At 47.8% G+C, this 17,548-nt stretch overlaps 1 protein-coding gene and 1 long non-coding RNA gene across 8 annotated transcripts in view; one reads left to right on the forward strand and one right to left on the reverse strand.

Moving 5' to 3' along the window:
• The window catches only part of GRAMD1A (GRAM domain containing 1A), a 268,012-nt gene that overhangs the window by 223,559 nt on the left and 26,905 nt on the right, over positions 1-17,548 (reverse strand). Inside the window, exon 1 of one of the 7 annotated variants that reach the window (XM_063942239.1) lies at positions 8,474-8,562. The exons of the other annotated variants lie outside the window; for them this stretch is intronic. The gene's annotated coding sequence lies outside the window, so the exon portion shown is untranslated. Of the gene's footprint in view, positions 1-8,473; positions 8,563-17,548 lie in introns of those variants that run through there. 7 annotated transcript variants of the gene reach the window in all.
• The window catches only part of LOC134965860 (uncharacterized), a 206,593-nt gene that overhangs the window by 32,852 nt on the left and 156,193 nt on the right, over positions 1-17,548 (forward strand). The window lies entirely within an intron of this gene.

Here is a 17,548-nt window from a genome sequence, read left to right on the forward strand (position 1 = left end):
TCCTCTCTTACAAGACCTTCACTGGCTCTCCTTCCATTTCAGAATCCATTTCAAGCTTCTCACACTCGCTTACAAAGCCCTCACCCACTCCTCTCCCAGTTACATCTCTGACCTTATCTCCCTTTACACTCCCACCTGTCCTCTTCACTCTGCTAATGCACGCCGACTCTCCTGTCTTCTGATTACCTCCTCCCACTCCTAGCTCCAAGATTTTTCACGTGCTGCACCACTTCTCTGGAATTCCCTACCTCTCCCCCTCAGACTCTCCACCTCTCTACAAAACTTCAAACAGGCTCTCAAGACCCACTTCTTCACCAAACCCAGCCAAATCTCATCCGAACCCTCTGTTCCACGCTCTCTATGTACCCCATCTGTGTCACCCCTGTCTGTCTACTCCTCCTCTTTAGAATGTAAGCTCTCACGAGCAGGGCCCTCTTCCCTCATGTACTTATCCTTTTTCTTACTTTAATAATCTTCAACTGCACCAAATCCAGCAGTCTTCTGCCACCTGATACTTATTCCAGTGTCATCTGCTGATGTAACTATGTTTATTTACCCTGTATTGTCCTATATTGTCATCAACTGTAAGTTGCTGTTTTCCTGTTTGATTATTTGTTTATGTACTCTGTAATTGGGCGCTGCGGAACCCTTGTGGCGCCATATAAATAAAGGATAATAATAATAATAATAATAATAATAATAATAATATATACTGCTGCACTTGTGTATAATGCCCACATGTATATACTGCTACACCTGTGTATAATGCCCACATGTATATACTGCTGCACCTGTGTATAATGCCCACATGTATATACTGCTGTACCTGTGTATAATGCCCACATGTATGTACTGCTGCACCTGTGTATAATGCCCACATGTATATACTGCTGCACCTGTGTATAACGCCCACATGTATATACTGCTGTACCTGTGTATAATGCCCACATGTATATACTGCTGCACCTGTGTATAACGCCCACATGTATATACTGCTGCACCTGTGTATAATGCCCACATGTATATACTGCTATCTTTTATTAAGAAAAATTGCAACATACATTACATAAATATGGTAAAACTCATAAAAATAGGACATACAATATACATTGAATTGTTGCCCAATAATCCAAACCAAAAAGCAACAAAGCTTGTATAACTATACGCAATGTCAATATTGCTTAACATTTAAGCAAAAAACAACCTACTGTATTCGAACAACACATCTCATAACCATAAGCAATGAAAAGATGAATGAAGTCTTTTAGTCATATGCAAACCGCTTTAATGAAAAAAACAGAAAAAAGAAAATCTACGGGAAGGTGAAGGATAGGAAGCCATAAGATGAACAAGAAAAGGACTTCTGCTACCCACTCAAGGGGGTTTCAGGTGGCGCCAGAGCCTGGACCACCCGACAGCATCCAACCTCTTCCTATCCATATCCATCATCCTCTTAACCTCATGCAGAATATTTCCCACCACCTCCTCACAGGGGAGGACCTTTGCTCTGAGGGAAACCTGACACCGTGCACCCATGTGTGATACCTAACTGCTAAACTAACTATAAAAATTGTGGTTAAATCAAACCTTCTATACCCTTTGAACGCCCCATAAACCCACTCAGGGTAACTAAGCCCCGAAAGGCACGGGATGCGTAAGGCCCTTGATACCGCTCTGTAAACCTTTATATTGAAGGGACACTCAAGGAGGAAATGGTCCATTGTCTCCACCTCCCCAAGACATTCCTCACGTGGGCAGCCACGATCATTGGCACTTCGACACTTGAGGTTACCCCGCACATAAAGCCTCCCTTGGAAAGAAAGCCAGACAATATCTCTGAACTTCAGTGGGATTCTTTGAGAATTAATCAAAGACAACCCATCTGAGCAGACACTGCCTGGGCAGTCCCTTAACGACAGCGGAGCATAAAAGTGAGTCTGCAAAATTCTTCTCTCCAACTCCCTTCTAGAGAAGTTTTTGACTTCACCCACCTCCAGCTCCCAAAGCCTCGTCATCTTCAAGCACAGTATAACGTAGATCGGGAGGTAGCCATGCCGGACTCGAAAGGTTTTTACTTGGCCACCATCCATCCATAACCTGAGGAAGGGAAACACCCAGGCCCTAAAACTCTCTACCCATCGAGGGGGAGTTCTTAAAAAACAAACTCCCTAGCTTCAGTTTTAAAAACGTTGTAGCAAAAAACACCACAGGGTTGACCATACTCAGCCCCCCCTGTTCCCTCGATCTGTAGGTGATCCCTCTCTTGACCAGATTCATTCTATTCCCCCATAACATCAGGAAGAATAAAGAATTCATCTTGGTCCACAAAGACTGTGGCAAGAAGCACACATAACTGACATACAGAAAAAGAGGAATCAGATGCATAAGTCAACCCTCTCCCTGAGAGAAAGTTGCCACCTTCTCCAGGACTGCACCTTCCTGGTAGCATCTTCCAGCCTCCTCTCCCAATTCTGAGTGGCATAATCACCACGGCCAAATTTGATACCTAGAATTTTTATCTCTGGACTGGCGCGGGGGAGGCTATCTGGAAGGATAAATTCATCACCTTCCTCCCCCATCCAGAAAGCTTCACACTTATCCTGATTGATTCTGGAGCACGAAGCCTCAGAGTACTCACAGATAAGATGTTCCATGCCACGTGCCTCTGCCACAGATGACAGGACCACAGTAACATCGTCTGCGTAGGCCACCACCCTCAGCGGCAACCCAGGGCCCAGCTGAACCCCTGCCACAGCACCGCTCTCAATCCTCCGCACAAAAGGATCAATTGCAAATACATATAGAAGGGGGCTCAGGGGACACCCCTGACGGACACCCGAGTCGACCGCAAAAGCAGGGCCTACCCAGCCATTGACAAGTGGGAAGCTCTCAGCCTGATTGTAAATGACACGTAGCCAATCTACCACCCTCGCTGGAAGACCATACCTCTCCAGCACAGCCCACACGTACTGATGATTAACTCGGTCAAAAGCCTTGGACTGATCCAATGCCAGCAAATACTTACCCCATTTTTCAGCACGACATTGCTCCACAGCCTCCCGGATGCCAAGGACAGCACTAAAGGTGCTTCAGCCTTTTACAGTGCAATGCTGAGACGGATAAAGTAACAGCCCGGAAACTTCCATCAGCCGATTAAAAAGTACCTTTGCCAGAATCTTTCTGTCCGTATTGAGAAGAGCGATGGGGCTCCAGTTCTCAACACGCACCGGGTCCCTACCTTTAGACAATAATATGAGAGCAGAGGATCTCATAGAGGGAGGGAGTGATCCCTTACCCAGGCTTTCATTAAATACCTCCATGAGATGGGGGGCCAAGATATCTGAAAAAGCTTTAAAAAATTCAGATGTTAACCTATCTAGGCCTGGAGATTTTTTTATAGACAAACCGTCTATGGCTTTCTTGACCTCCTCCACTGTCACATCACTCCCCAAAGAGTCAAAAGAAGGATCAAGTTGCTCAAGCCCAGGTGTCTCCCTCAGAAACTGATCCATCCTCTCTCTGATGAGTGGCTGCTCAGACAAAAGGCTGGAGTAATAGGACCTGATGACTCCCAAAATACCCTCCCTGTCTTCATGAAGAGTACCCTTGTCATCAAACAGGCCCCGGACCTCCCTCAAATCAACTGATTTTCTGCAACTCTGGTAGGGATCAGGCGAGTGATACTTTCCATAATCCCTCTTCAGAATCAAAGAAGCCAGGCGATCGTACTGATATTCCTTCATCTGAGCCTTCACCCGGGAGATTTCCCCACTATCTCCACGCTCAGAGATCAAGAAATCCAGTTTCTTTCTCAGGCTCTGGTAGATACATCTTTTTGTCAAGTTTTTCCTGGCTACCAGCCTTTGAAAAAGCCTTTGAGTCCTCTTTTTACACTCCTCCCACCACTCAGACCTACTCCAACCAGCCTCCAGAAGTGTTTCCTGTAGTTGAAGAAAGTCTCTAAAGGACTGTCTAACTCCCACCTCCTTCAGGGGTTTCTGAGGGGTTTATGAGACGTTCAAAGCAACACACAGAAAAACGTGATCGGAGAACTCTACTGGCTTTGTCTCAGGAGGCAAAGTTTTCGAGGACTCCTTAACAAAAAACCTATCTATCCTAGACCTACGACTACCACAATGATAGGTGAAACCTGTGAGGTCTGGGAAATGGCGAACGTGCACATCCACCAGACCAGCCTCTCTAACCATGCTAACTAGAAAATTGGAATCATAGCCCAGGGTCGCCTTTGTGTCCCCTCTGTCTTTTGGCCTAATGACGGTGTTAAAATCACCTCCAAAGACAATCTGCCGGGCCGTAAAAAGAAACGGTTTTATCTCCCTGAAAAGACATTTCCTGTCCCACTTTGAATGGGGCCCACAGATGTTTATTAGCCTCAGGTCATGTCCTCTCAGGTTGACATCTAAAACCATGCACCTACCTACCTACCTGTAAATCTATAATCCTGTGCACGTTTACCATATCAGTAAAAAGCACTGCCAACCCACTGGACGCCTCGGCCGCAAGAGACCAGAAGGAAGGCCCCCGCTTCCACTGACACTTGGCCCGATGGAGTGTGGCCAAGTCACCTACCCTGGTCTCCTGCAAAAATAAAAAGTCAACATCAACCGTGTTGAAAAAATCGAAGGCCAAGAAACGAGCACGTTCAGAAAACACGGAAGCCACATTAATAGTGGCACTTCGTATAGGTTGGGGATCCATGTTTCTTGGATTATAGAGGTAGGACCCCATTCACTTTTTCTTTGCTTGTCTTTTAGAATCCTCGTCCGAGGACCCTACTCTTTTACACGTAACCCCGAAGGGAAGAACATCCTCATCGAACAAAGAGATTTCTACCACCTCCCCCTCCTCTACCCCACCAACAACTGAGACTGCAGTCTCACAGAACAGACCCTTAGATCCCTCTACAACAACACCCTCCCTAATATCACACCCCTCCCCATTTGCAACCCTGTCTGGGGGAGGATCCGGATCAGGGGCTTTTGGGGCAATAATACAAGAACCGCCCCCAGGATCATCCCCACCAGAGGACGCTAAAGGAGAATAGGTAAGGCTCCCCACCTCAAGGCCAGGAGTCTCCTCCACCACCATCACCTCTCCCGGAGATTGAGGGGCCTTCCCCTCTGAACTCTGCACTACCTCAACCTTATTTAATAGCGGTCCCAAGGCCTGGCTTTACTCTGTCCCTGTAGGATCCCACTCTAGATCCCCCTGAGAACTATCTAAGTGCTTGGTTTTGCTCTGAACTTTACCACATCCCCCCTTTTCCTGTTTAGCTTTGACCGTAACTGCCATCCCATCAACAGACAGATTAGAGGCCTGTTTTGGCTTTTTACTTTTAGAAGTATTCGGAACAAACACTAGCTCTTTTCCCCCAACCATGACTACCTCCCCCTCATCCTCATCATCAGCGGAGGACAAAACGTCAAACCTATTAGAGCATACAACGTCCACCCCCCTCTTTTTCAGCTTCTTCCTCCTGCCTTTACTCACTGCCTGAAAAGATGCTTCCCCCCTTTCGACCTGGACTTTCCCTACCCCGCCAGCTTCTAGTTTCCTCAACATATCCTGATGCTGTAAAGCAACCACCATGTTATCCTCACGACTGGGCCTGATTTCTAGTGCCTCCTCAACCACCCCTGCATCATGATTATGCAATGCTTTAGGGCACCGACTATAGGGATGGCCATCCGCTCCGCAGAGATTGCACCTCACCTTATTACACTCACAGGACCCGTGCCCTATCTGGCCACACAAAGCACATTTAACAACCGTACAATCATTACTAAGGTGGCGAAAGTCACCACACTTGTGACAAGTTCTGGGCTGCCCAGGATAGATACACTGAAGCCGGTCACGGCCAATATAAGCAGCAGATGGTATGTGCTTAGTCTCAGCCCCTACCTGGTGCAACCTCACATAGGTCGAATAGGCACCACCCCAGACCCCCTTAGTATAATCAAATTTCTCAAGTGGGGACAACACTGTGCAGGACCTGGACAACCAATATACGATATCTGCGGACGGTAGTGACTCATTGCGCACCAGAACAGTAATCTTTACCCTATCTTGCCTGGTAATGGTGTTGGTTTTAAAATGGCAGTACGGCTCCTTGATCTTATTCTTCTCCCATTGGGAGCCAAAAGCTTGCAAGCCATTCAGGGAGAGGAAGCTCAGTTCAAAGTCGGGAGTTCTCACCGGATGGATGCACGCAAAAAGGTCTGCGGCCCTAAAACCCAGCGAGAATACTATATCCAAGAACTCCGACTTTGAAGGAGCCTCCCCCTCCCCTACCCATCTAAACTGAACCACATTACGCCTTTTTATAGGCTGACCCCCACTTAACCCAAGCTGAGGACCAGTACTAGCCCAACCAGAACCCTCCAAAGTTTTGGCATATGAACCAGATCCTGGTCTAACTACAGGAGAGATTACAGGGAGACCCTTGGGTGCCTGAATATTTACCTTCTTACTGACCTCTATACCCGCACTACCAGCCCCACCAGCCATCCTAGTTTGGTTTGCCTGGATCAAGCTTACGGCCGCTAAAGCCCTCACAGGCATATCCATATCGCCGTAAACTGTTTCTACTAGTGTAGTCTCCTCAGGGGTTAAGCTGCTCTTATCAACTGCCGGCAGTCCTTGGGCCAATCTTTGCCCAGTTTTTAATATGGCTTCATACTCCGGAATTCCCATTGATGCAGTTAATGATGTCACTCGTGATGTCACACATGATGCGTCTTTGGCCCCGCTCGCCTCAGCCACCACAGCGACTAAGCCGGAGCCAGTCGCCGCAGGCTTACAGGGAGAGCCAGCCTCAGCATCTACCACGGCTCGCGCCGTCCCCATACTCGCAGCTTCAGAGACAAGTGCATCGGGAGCGAGTCCACACGAAGCAGTAGCAGCCACCAGAGCTCCGGCACCCGCCGCCACCCCGGCAGCCTCCATGCCCCCTGCACTGCCACCACCCAGCACTCTCTCTGGGAGAGACACCTCCCCCTCATGGAAAGCACAGGATGACGTCATTGCAGGGTTCCCCTCGGTATCCACGGCACCAGACGCAATCCCAGAGGTTTCACCTCCATCATGGCCCACAATATCCACCACTTCTTCCGCAGTCTGGCCGCCCACCTCCATGTCTTCCACTGGAAATATGAGCCCAGATGCAGCCACAGAACCCATCTTGTCCAGGTATGGACTCTAGCAGTGCTTTTTCCTTTTGCAATAGAGCCTGATCCTGCAACATTTTAATCCTCTTTTTAACTGCAGCCAAAGTGTCATTCAGCTCCCAAAGTTCATCTTTCAGGGCAACTCTTTCCCATCTGCTGCTACAGTTACGCCTTCTTTTTTTATAAGTAATACGGGAGTATATACGGTTCTGCTCCATTCTTAATTCCTCTAGACTCATATTCATGTATTTATCACTAGAGGATGATGAATCCTCCAGGCTGCAGTCAGAAACCTCGGCATCTCCAGCACTAATCCCCGCCCCACCACAGGCAAGTTCATTCACCTTATCACCTCCCTGGGTTACCTCACCCAGAGAGCCGGCATCCTGTAGTTTGGGGGTCTCCAGTTGGGGATCCTGTTTCATCACCGGGCCCACAATCACTGGAAACGCTGTACTGTCCAAATCCTCCAGCACTGAGGCTTCCACTGCAATCGGTAGGTCAGAATTCCCAGGGCCTCCCTCAGGCCTTGCAGCCTGGGACTCTCCGTCATCCTCCTCCCCAGGAGGATCCATCCTCCCCTGGGAGGCTCCCAGGGGAAACACTGCAGGCTTTTAAGAAGAACCAGGGCCTAGGAGCTATACACTGTGCACCTGTGTAGAATGCTCACATGTATATACTGCTGCACCTGTGTATAATGCCCACATGTATATACTACTGCACCTGTGTATAATGCCCACATGTATATACCGCTGCACCTGTGTATAATACCCACATGTCTATACCGCTGCACCTGTGTATAATGCCCACATGTCTATACCGCTGCACCTGTGTTTAATGCCCACATGTATATACTGCTGTACCTGTGTATAATGCCCACATGTATATACTGCTGTACCTGTGTATAATGTCCACATGTATATACTGCTGCCCCTGTGTATAATGCCCACATGCATATACTGCTGCCCCTGTGTATAATGCCCACATGTATATACTGCTGCACCTGTGTATAATGCCCACATGTATATACTGCTGCACCTGTGTATAATGCCCACATGTATATACTGCTGCACCAGTGTGTAATGCCCACATGTATATACTGCTGCACCAGTGTGTAATGCCCACATGTATATACTGCTGCACCAGTGTGTAATGCCCACATGTATATACTGCTGCATCTGTGTATAATACCCACATGTACATACTGCTGCACCTGTGTATAATGCCCACATGTATATACTGCTGCACCTGTGTATAATGCCCACATGAACCCTTGGGCCATTTACCTCACCGCACGTCCCTGATGTGCAGAGGCACTGGAGACGACCTATGCCTACTGCAGGAGTTGGAAGGACTGCATCTGACAGGGCTCAATGTCTGCTCTGGCGGGATAGAGAGGGCAAACGTTAGAGACTGACAAAATAGACAGGGCCCTCTCCCCCCCCCCCCCCCCCCCCAAGAAAAAAAGAAAGATTCTGCTGCACTACTCTACCTCTATGTGATGTTACCTATAGGTGGAGCATTGCGGACCTACAGGACTGGTTCACGGGGAGCTGATGCACAGGGAAGGCTTGTTTTAAGAAGTCCTCCCTGCGCGTCAGCCTGCTGTTGTTGCGCAGCCTGATGCAGCTCTCCAGGTATTGGTGGTAGCAGCCAGGGTGGGGCCCCCTCTCTGAAAGGGCCCGGGACTCCAGTCCCCGCAGTCCCCCCCTGATGGCTGCCCTGACTGCAGGTCACTGGGACTGTACGTGTGCAACGCCGGCACAGCCACCATATTACTGATCAGTGACAGCTCACCTTTGCTATAGAACAAAGAAGTGTATATGCCATTTCCAGGCAAGAGTTAAAGTTGGGAGTGATTTCTTGGTACTTACTTAATCTAGAAGATACAGTATCTCACACAGGGGGGTATATTTACTAAGCTCCCGATTTTGACCGAGATGCCGTTTTTTCTTCAAAGTGTCATTTCGGTAATTTACTAAGCAAAAATCTCGGCAGTGATGAGGGCATTCGTAATATTTTGGAAGTCCTAGCAAAAAATCACGAATCAATACACCATCGGTCAAATACACCAGCAATTTGGTAGAAATCGGGAATTTACTAAAAAGTGCAAATCACAAACACTGCCGACAATAGCCAAACACTGCCGTGCTGAAATACAATTCGTGAAAAAGTGCTAAAAAAAAACAGACCTGCTTTTTTCCCCCGTGTTTGGATAGGCATGCAGGGATCCATGAGATCCGTGCATGTTTATCAGTGGGAAGGGGATGGGAAAGTGTTTATTTTTTGAAAAAAAATTGCGTGGGGTCCCCCCTCCTAAGCAAAACCAGCCTCGGGCTCTTTGAGCCGGTCCTGGTTGCAAAAATATGGGGGGGGAAATGATAGAGGTACCCCAATATTTCAACAACCAGCACCGGGCTCTGCGCCTGGTCCTGGTTCCAAAAATACGGGGGACAAAAAGCGTAGGGTTCCCCCGTATTTCTGAAACCAGCACCGGGCTCCACTAGCCAGATACATAATGCCACAGCCGGGGGACACTTTTATATAGCTCCTGGCGGCCCTGGCATTACATAACCAACTAGTCACCCCTGGCCGGGGTACACTGGAGGAGTGGGGACCCCTGCAATCAAGGGGTCCCCCCCCTCCAGCCACCCAAGGACCAGGGGTGAAGCCCGAGGCTGTCCCCCCCCCCCCATCCATGGGCTGCGGATGGGAGGCTGATAGCCGTTGTGTAAAAAAATTAATATTGTTTTTAGTAGCAGTACTACAAGTCCCAGCAAGCCTCCCCCGCAAGCTGGTACTTGGAGAACCACAAGTAGCAGCATGCGGAGGAAAACGGGGCCCGCTGGTACCTGTAGTACTACTACTAAAAAAATACCCCAATAAAAACATAAGACACACACCTTGAAAGTATAACTTTAATACATACATCCACACCTCCATATACACATACTTACCTATGTTCACACGAGGGTTGGTCCTCTTCTCCATGTAGAATCCATGGTGTACCTGTGGGAAAAATTATACTCACATACTCCAGTGTAGAAGCCTCTTCTTCTTGTAATCCATTTGTAATCCAGGTACTTGTCAAAATAAAAAAACGGACACCCGACCTCGCACTGAAAGGGGCCCCATGTTTTCACATGGGTCCCCTTTCCCCGAATGCCAGAAACCCCCTCTGACTTATGTCTAAGTGGGTTTCTTCAGCCAATCAGGGAGCGCCACGTTGTGGCACCCTCCTGATTGGCTGTGTGCTCCTGTACTGTATGACAGGCGGCACACGGCAGTGTTACAATGTAGCGCCTATGCGCTCCATTGTAACCAATGGTGGGAACTTTCTGCTCAGCGGTGAGGTTACTTTCGGTCACCCGCTGACCACAAAGTTCCCACCATTGGTTACAATGGAGCGCATAGGCGCTACATTGTAACACTGCCGTGTGCCGCCTGTCAGTCAGTACAGGAGTACACAGCCGATCAGGAGGATGCCACAACGTGGCGTTCCCTGATTGGCTGATGGAACCCACTTAGACATAAGTCAGAGAGGGTTCCTGGCATTCGGGGAAAGGGGTCCCATGTGAAAACATGGGGCCCCTTTCAGTTCGTGGTCGGGTGTCCGTTTTTTTATTTTGACAAGTTCGTGGATTACAAGCAGAAGAGCCTTCTACCCTGGATTTTGTGAGTATAATTTTTTTCAACAGGTACACCATGGATTCTACATGGAGAAGAGGACCGACCCTCGTGTGAACATAAGGTAAGTATGTGTATATGGTGGTGTGGATGTATGTATTAAAGTTATACTTTCAAGGTGTGTGTCTTATGTCTTTATTGGGGTATTTTTTTAGTAGTAGTACTACAGGTACCAGCGGGCCCGGTTTTCCGCCGCATGCTGGTACTTGTGGTTCTCCAAGTACCAGCTTGCGGGGGAGGCTTGCTGGGATTTGTAGTACTGCTACTAAAAACAATATTCAACACTTTCAACAAAGGCTATCAGCCCCCCATCCGCAGCCCTTGGATGGGGGGGACAGCCTCGGGCTTCACCCCTGGCCCTTGGGTGGCTGGAGGGGGGGGACCCCTTGATTTAAGGGGTTCCCACTCCTCCAGGGTACCCCGGCCAGGGGTGACTAGTTGGGTATTTAATGCCACGGCCGCAGGGCGCTGTATAAAAGTGACCCCCGGCTGTGGCATTATCTGTCCAGCTAGTGGAGCCCGGTGCTGGTTTCAAAAATACGGGGGACCCCTACGCTTTTTGTCCCCCGTATTTTTGGAACCAGGACCAGGCGCAGAGCCCGGTGCTGGTTGTTTAAATATGGGGGAACCCCTGTCAATTTTTAACCCATATTTTTGCAACCAGGACCGGCTTAAAGAGCCCGAGGCTGGTTAGCTTAGGAGGGGGGACCCCACGCATTTTTTTTAAAAGTTTAAACATTTTTTTTTTTGCAAGGTGCACAATGAAGCCCAGCACGGATCTCTCAGATCCGGCCGAGATTCATTGTATTAAAGTCGGCAGTGTTTTACAAGTCACTCACGTAAAACACTGCCTAAAAAAACGAATGACATCGACATCGGAAAAACCGAAAATGCAGAATACGGCAGCTTAGTAAATTAGTCGGAATAAATTCAAAAAGTTGCATATTTACACTTTCGATGTCATTCGTGATTGAACTTTGACCTCAAACGGAAAAAATTCCGAATGTTAGTAAATTTACCCCAGGATGCATCAAGCATTGGGTTTTGCATGCAAAGTAACGCCGTATGCTTGTATACATGCGTCTATAATCGCAAAGAACACCTATCCCAATAAGAGCTGTCCTTTGAGATTAGAGAACTTCCAGGTTTATGACCCAGGAGTCCCTCTGCGCATGTATGTCTGACGGCCAGCACACGCGCATTGCGGAGAGTAGGCCATAGGCTTTTATTAGGTAACGCCATGTATAGTATCGCTTTCCGGAGCATGGTGCATATGGGAAAAGCGGTCAAAATGCCCAAAACGGCAAGATGTATCGAGCCTTGGAGAGACATAAAGTGAAGAGAGATAAAGTACGCTATGTAGAAGAAGGTGATTGAACACCTACTACAAGCGCAAGCGAAATGGTGTGTTCCTGCAGCAGACGTGTTCATGAAGGTATAAAGCGGGTAATGGGGCACGGATTAGATCCTTTGCTAACGAACGGCTTGCCTGAAGGAGCTAACCGAGTTTGAAAAGGGGGTCATCGTAGGCTGCGTGATGTAATGTTTCCAGAGTGACGCTGGACTGGTACACACAAGATTCGGTCACCCTGATAAAGTGGCCAGATCTTAACGCCACTGGGAACCTCTGGGTTGAATTGGAACTACAGCTGCGTTCTAGGCCGTCTCGACCTCCTTACAGTGTCACAGTTGGTCATTGTACTCGATGCGGAATGGCAAAACATACCACCTGCTATTGTGCAGGAACCTGTGGACAGATTGCAGAGAAGGACGTCTGCCGTAATCACTGCACATGGTGGCCCTACAAAGTACTGACGTCAATAAAATCTTGTTGATCTATTGCTGTCAGTGTCCAATCACTTTTGTCTACATAGTGTACCAACCAATCAGCTCTTGTCATTTTTCAAACACAGCCCGTAACATGGCAGTAAGGAGCTGATTGGCTGGTACTTTATCTCTCCACTTTATCACCCTCCAAGGCTTAAACATCTCCCCCGTAGGGCACTCAGAATGCAGTTATCTCATGTAGGGTGGGATGTATATTAACATACATCGCCGCCCCTCTCAGCGATGATAATCGCATATGTACTAACATATGCAATTAGCATCGCGATGCGGTGACGGAGGCCCCCCGCGATACCTGTTAGGTGGTTTGCTGGGGGTCTCCGTCACCTCCTGGGCTCTCCCTCTCCTCAGCTGCCGGGAAGCAGGCAGCAGGCTGTCCCCAGCGCCTCCTCCTCCTCCTGCAGCCGGAAGGACCTCCGGCTGGGTTGCTAGGGGAGGAGGAGTTTGACTACCGGGGGCCAGGATACCTTAACAAGAGGTAAGCCGGGGTGAAGGGGGGCTGGTGTCAGCGGCGGAGGCGGCTGGTTGCGACGGCCGGCGCTAAGAAGCCCATAGGCTTCTATAGGGTATTGCCATCCAAAGATGGCGATACCCTGTGCAGCAAAAAAACGCAGCGTTCGGGGCTTAGTACATATGAAAATGCGGTAAAACCCTGAAAACGGGGGTTTTACCGCATTTTTCCCTTTAGTACATCCCAGCCATAGAGCAATCAGAACTGAGTTAATTTGTGCGTGAGTGCTGAGGATAATTGATTCCATCCACTTGATTATTGATTATTTATGCCTGGGAGTTCCGGAGCACATCAATGTTCGGGACACACATACATATCTGTCTGCAAATCACCCTTACATACACGCTTAATTACAGTGACTCAGTCAACAGAGCTCTAACATTAATTAGTGTATTATTAGTGATTGCAACCGGAATCGGATTAGTATTTATCATTAAAGTTATATAGTACAGGTTGAGTATCCCATATCCAAATATTCCGAAATACGGAATATTCCGAAATACGGACTTTTTTGAGTGAGATAGTGAAACCTTTGTTTTTTGATGGCTCAATGTACACAAACTTTGTTTAATACACAAAGTTATTAAAAATATTGTATTAAATTACCTTCAGGCTGTGTGTATGAGGTGTATATGAAACATAAATGAATTGTGTGAATTGAGACACACTTTGTTTAATGCACAAAGTTATAAAAAATATTGGCTAAAATGACCTTCAGGCTGTGTGTATAAGGTGTATATAAAACATAAATGCATTCTGTGCTTAGATTTAGGTCCCATCACCATGATATATCATTATGGTATGCAATTATTCCGAAATACGGAAAAATCCCATATCCAAAATACCTCTGGTCCCAAGCATTTTGGATAAGGGATACTCAACCTGTAGTGTAGATAATTATTGATTACACAGCAATAATTGACAAGAGGCTCCATGTGAATAGCGGTCAGAGCGTTTCTTTTGTGCCTAGGGGCACCCTGGCCCTTTATCCGCCCCTGCACGCTGGTATTCAGTTATGGTCTATCACGGCTGATTCAGATGTGGACGGAGTGCCGTCCTGCGCCGCAAAGTACTGATGTACTGCACAGGATGCAGGGCCGGTATCAGACTGCCAGTGATTGACAGTCTGATGCCGTTGGGTGGACGGCAACGGGCTCCGTTTGTGAAAACGGAGGTGCATCGCCGCTGTTTAGGCGGAGGGCAGAGGCCAGGGATCCCCTTTGTTGCACTGTGATTTCCTGGCCTCTGCGGCAGGCGGCTCGCATGTCTCCGCAGGTGCCACAAGCCACCTAGTGGTGCTGGGAAAGAGCCGATACTGCGACCTAGGACGCAGTATCGGATCGGTAATGCAGCAGAAGCCGTGGCGCCCGTTGCTGCATTACCATATTAGTGCTATGGCTATGTAAGCAGCAGCGATAGCACCTCCAACCACATCTAAATCACGCCCACTGTGAACTTTAGTGAGTTTCCCATTGTATTCCTGTCATCCGTGCCAAAGTAGATTATCGCTAATAGATGTGACGCCAATTTATCCGTCTCCTCTGAAAATAAATCTGGTTGATTATTCTGCCCAAGTAGAGGTCCCGCTCAGTCAGTTCGTTAGGTTCGGTTCTCACCTCTGCTATAATATCCAAGGAACGGCCTGCCAGATCCGTTGCCGAAGGGAAGCTGGAAGACGGTTGGCGAGAATATTACAAGGTGCCATCTACACCTCACTAATCTGTGCCCACACACATCAGGGGCATCACATATGCACCTAACAAAGGATACTGCATGGAATCCGCTGCCTGCACTGCTTCAATAGCAATCTGAAATGATTTATTTCACCACGTAATTAGTATGTACGGTCTGGTCATACAGCTGGACGCAGACATGCCAATGAAAGAACCTATATATCATTATCACCTGAGAGCTTCTTGCTAACAGGAGTCGTGAACACACAGTTGCAGACTGTCTGACCCTGGGGGTTACTGGAGGGGAAGGCCTAGGTGGAAGGTGCGGTGGGCTTTGCAACATGAATCGCGTCACTATAGTCCCCCTGACACAGTACTACAGCATGAGGAGGGGTGGGTCCATACTGGCCTTCTTAACTGGGAATCAGGTCATCGAGCAAGTGGACGGCCCACTCCTCTGAGGTAGTGGGTGGAGCCAAGAAGCTGGTCCTCTGTTTTGGGAGTCTCACAGATGTTGCGGGGGAGTATATAGGTAAAAACCATTTCTGAAGCGCAAATTGGGTGACCCGCCATGCAAATCTGCTATTTTCTCCTAGGAACATAGAATGTGACGGCAGATAAGAACCACTTGGCCCATCGAGTCTTCCCTTTAAAGAATGAATGTGACTGAGTCTGCATATGAAATGACGTTTAGCATGTCCTGATGTGTGGAGCTCACCAGATCGCATCCGCTGAAAACTAAATGCCTGCTGGGCACACTGGTGCGCCTCATGTCACGTCCAAGTGCAAAAATATAGTTTAGTTTTGAGGGAAGAGATATTAAAACTATATTTTACAAAGGGGAGAGGGAACATTTTATGGGGCTGCGTTTGATTTGGGGACAGAGGCTGAGAGGCTGACTCACAGTGGCACGCAATTTGGCACAATCAGCAGTGCACGCTTGGATACAGTCAGATTTGGCCGCATCTATTGGGCTGGGCCGTCCTCATCCACCGCTTGTGGAAGTAGCCGCCATCACGATCAGAGCAAATTTGCTACAGACCTATCATTGGTGCAAGAGATCCATCAGAAATCAGACACGAGCTCTACACCCATCACACGCTACGCCACCGCACTTATCCTACGTCCTGTTTGTTCTGGTGTAACAATTGATAGGGGTTGGAGGATGGTGTAATGCTAGGCATGGCCCTATAACATCTTAGGAGTCTGTTTACTAAGCCTTGGATGGAGATAAAGTTCCAACCAATCAGCTCCTAACTGTCATTATTCAAACAAAGCCTTTATCATGACAGTTAGGAGCTGATTGGTTGGCACTTTATCTCTGCCCACTTTCTCTCCATCCAAGGGTTTAGTACATAGACCCCAAGTACCAATCAATCAGCTCCTAACTGTCATTTTTCAAAAGCAGCCTGTAACATGGCAGTTAGGAGCTGATTGCCTGGTACATGATCTCCGTCCAGTTTATCTCTCTCCAAGGCTTAATAAATAGATCCCTAAGTCATTTGTTCTTTGTCAATTGCATACATTGAGACCGCCAACCGCCCTTAACCTGGGCTAAAGGTTGCCATCCTTCCCCTGATTGGGGCTTCATCTCTTATAGGGATAGATGTATCAAACCTTGGAGAGAGATAAAGTACCAACCAATCAGCATCTACCTGCCGTGTCACAGGCTGTAAGGGGCAGATGTAACAACAAGTGACATTCTTGTTATTCCTCGCTCCTGTCATGTGTTTGAAAAATGACAGTTATGAGCTGATTGGTTGGAGCATCATTTAGCAAAGAATATCAATCTGCCCCTGTGTTTGAAAAATGACAGGAGCTGATTGGACGGTACTTTATCTCTCTCCAATATTTGATAAATCTCCCCCATAGAAAGAAAGAAATAAGACTACACACCAAAGCAAACGTACAATAAGAACAGACCACTTTCGCATCCTCCCTACCAACACGCACGCAATCCGTGGGCACCAGATTATTCTCTTATGACAAGGACGTTGATAAAGTCACATCTGGTATTTATAGAAAGCCGTTTAAGTGAATTATGTGCAGTTTCCTCTCCTCCAGAATCTCCAGCGAAGAAACTAATTAGAAAATAGAAATCCACAGGTCGTTCTAATAATGGAACTTTTTAATTAACGGCAATAAATATTCCCTTAGCTTCTTCCAGAGTGAGGTGACATTGCATGGTCATGCGTCCCAGGGCTGTAGAGACTGCTCACCGCTATCGCCCGCTGAGGGGAGACCTGGCAGCGTTCATTAACTCAGCTACTGCCTGCACACAAACAGGAGGAAATTCATCAGAGAACAATGCCTGACAGACGGAGAATGGGAGCTCCGAATTATATACTGCGCTCAGCGGAGGTCTCTGAATGACTGCTGTATATATAAGTCGCCATGAGTGCAGCTGGCCACCAACCAAAACCATAACGCTGGGAGATATCGACAACCACGTCTACTATAGTCACCTTCAATACACTTTCACTAACCCAGCATACATAAAAGGAGCAAATACTGAGAGCTGCACCAAGCACCCCAAACAATTGAAAAAAATGAATTCTGTTAACTGCACATGATATATAGTGTGCTCTCGAGCCTTACTAGCTTATGCTAATGCAAGAATCCATTCAACTAATTTGTGGGGGTTT

Source organism: Pseudophryne corroboree, chromosome 10, assembly GCF_028390025.1.
Source record: "Pseudophryne corroboree isolate aPseCor3 chromosome 10, aPseCor3.hap2, whole genome shotgun sequence".
Classification (NCBI taxonomy): Eukaryota; Metazoa; Chordata; class Amphibia; order Anura; family Myobatrachidae; genus Pseudophryne; species Pseudophryne corroboree.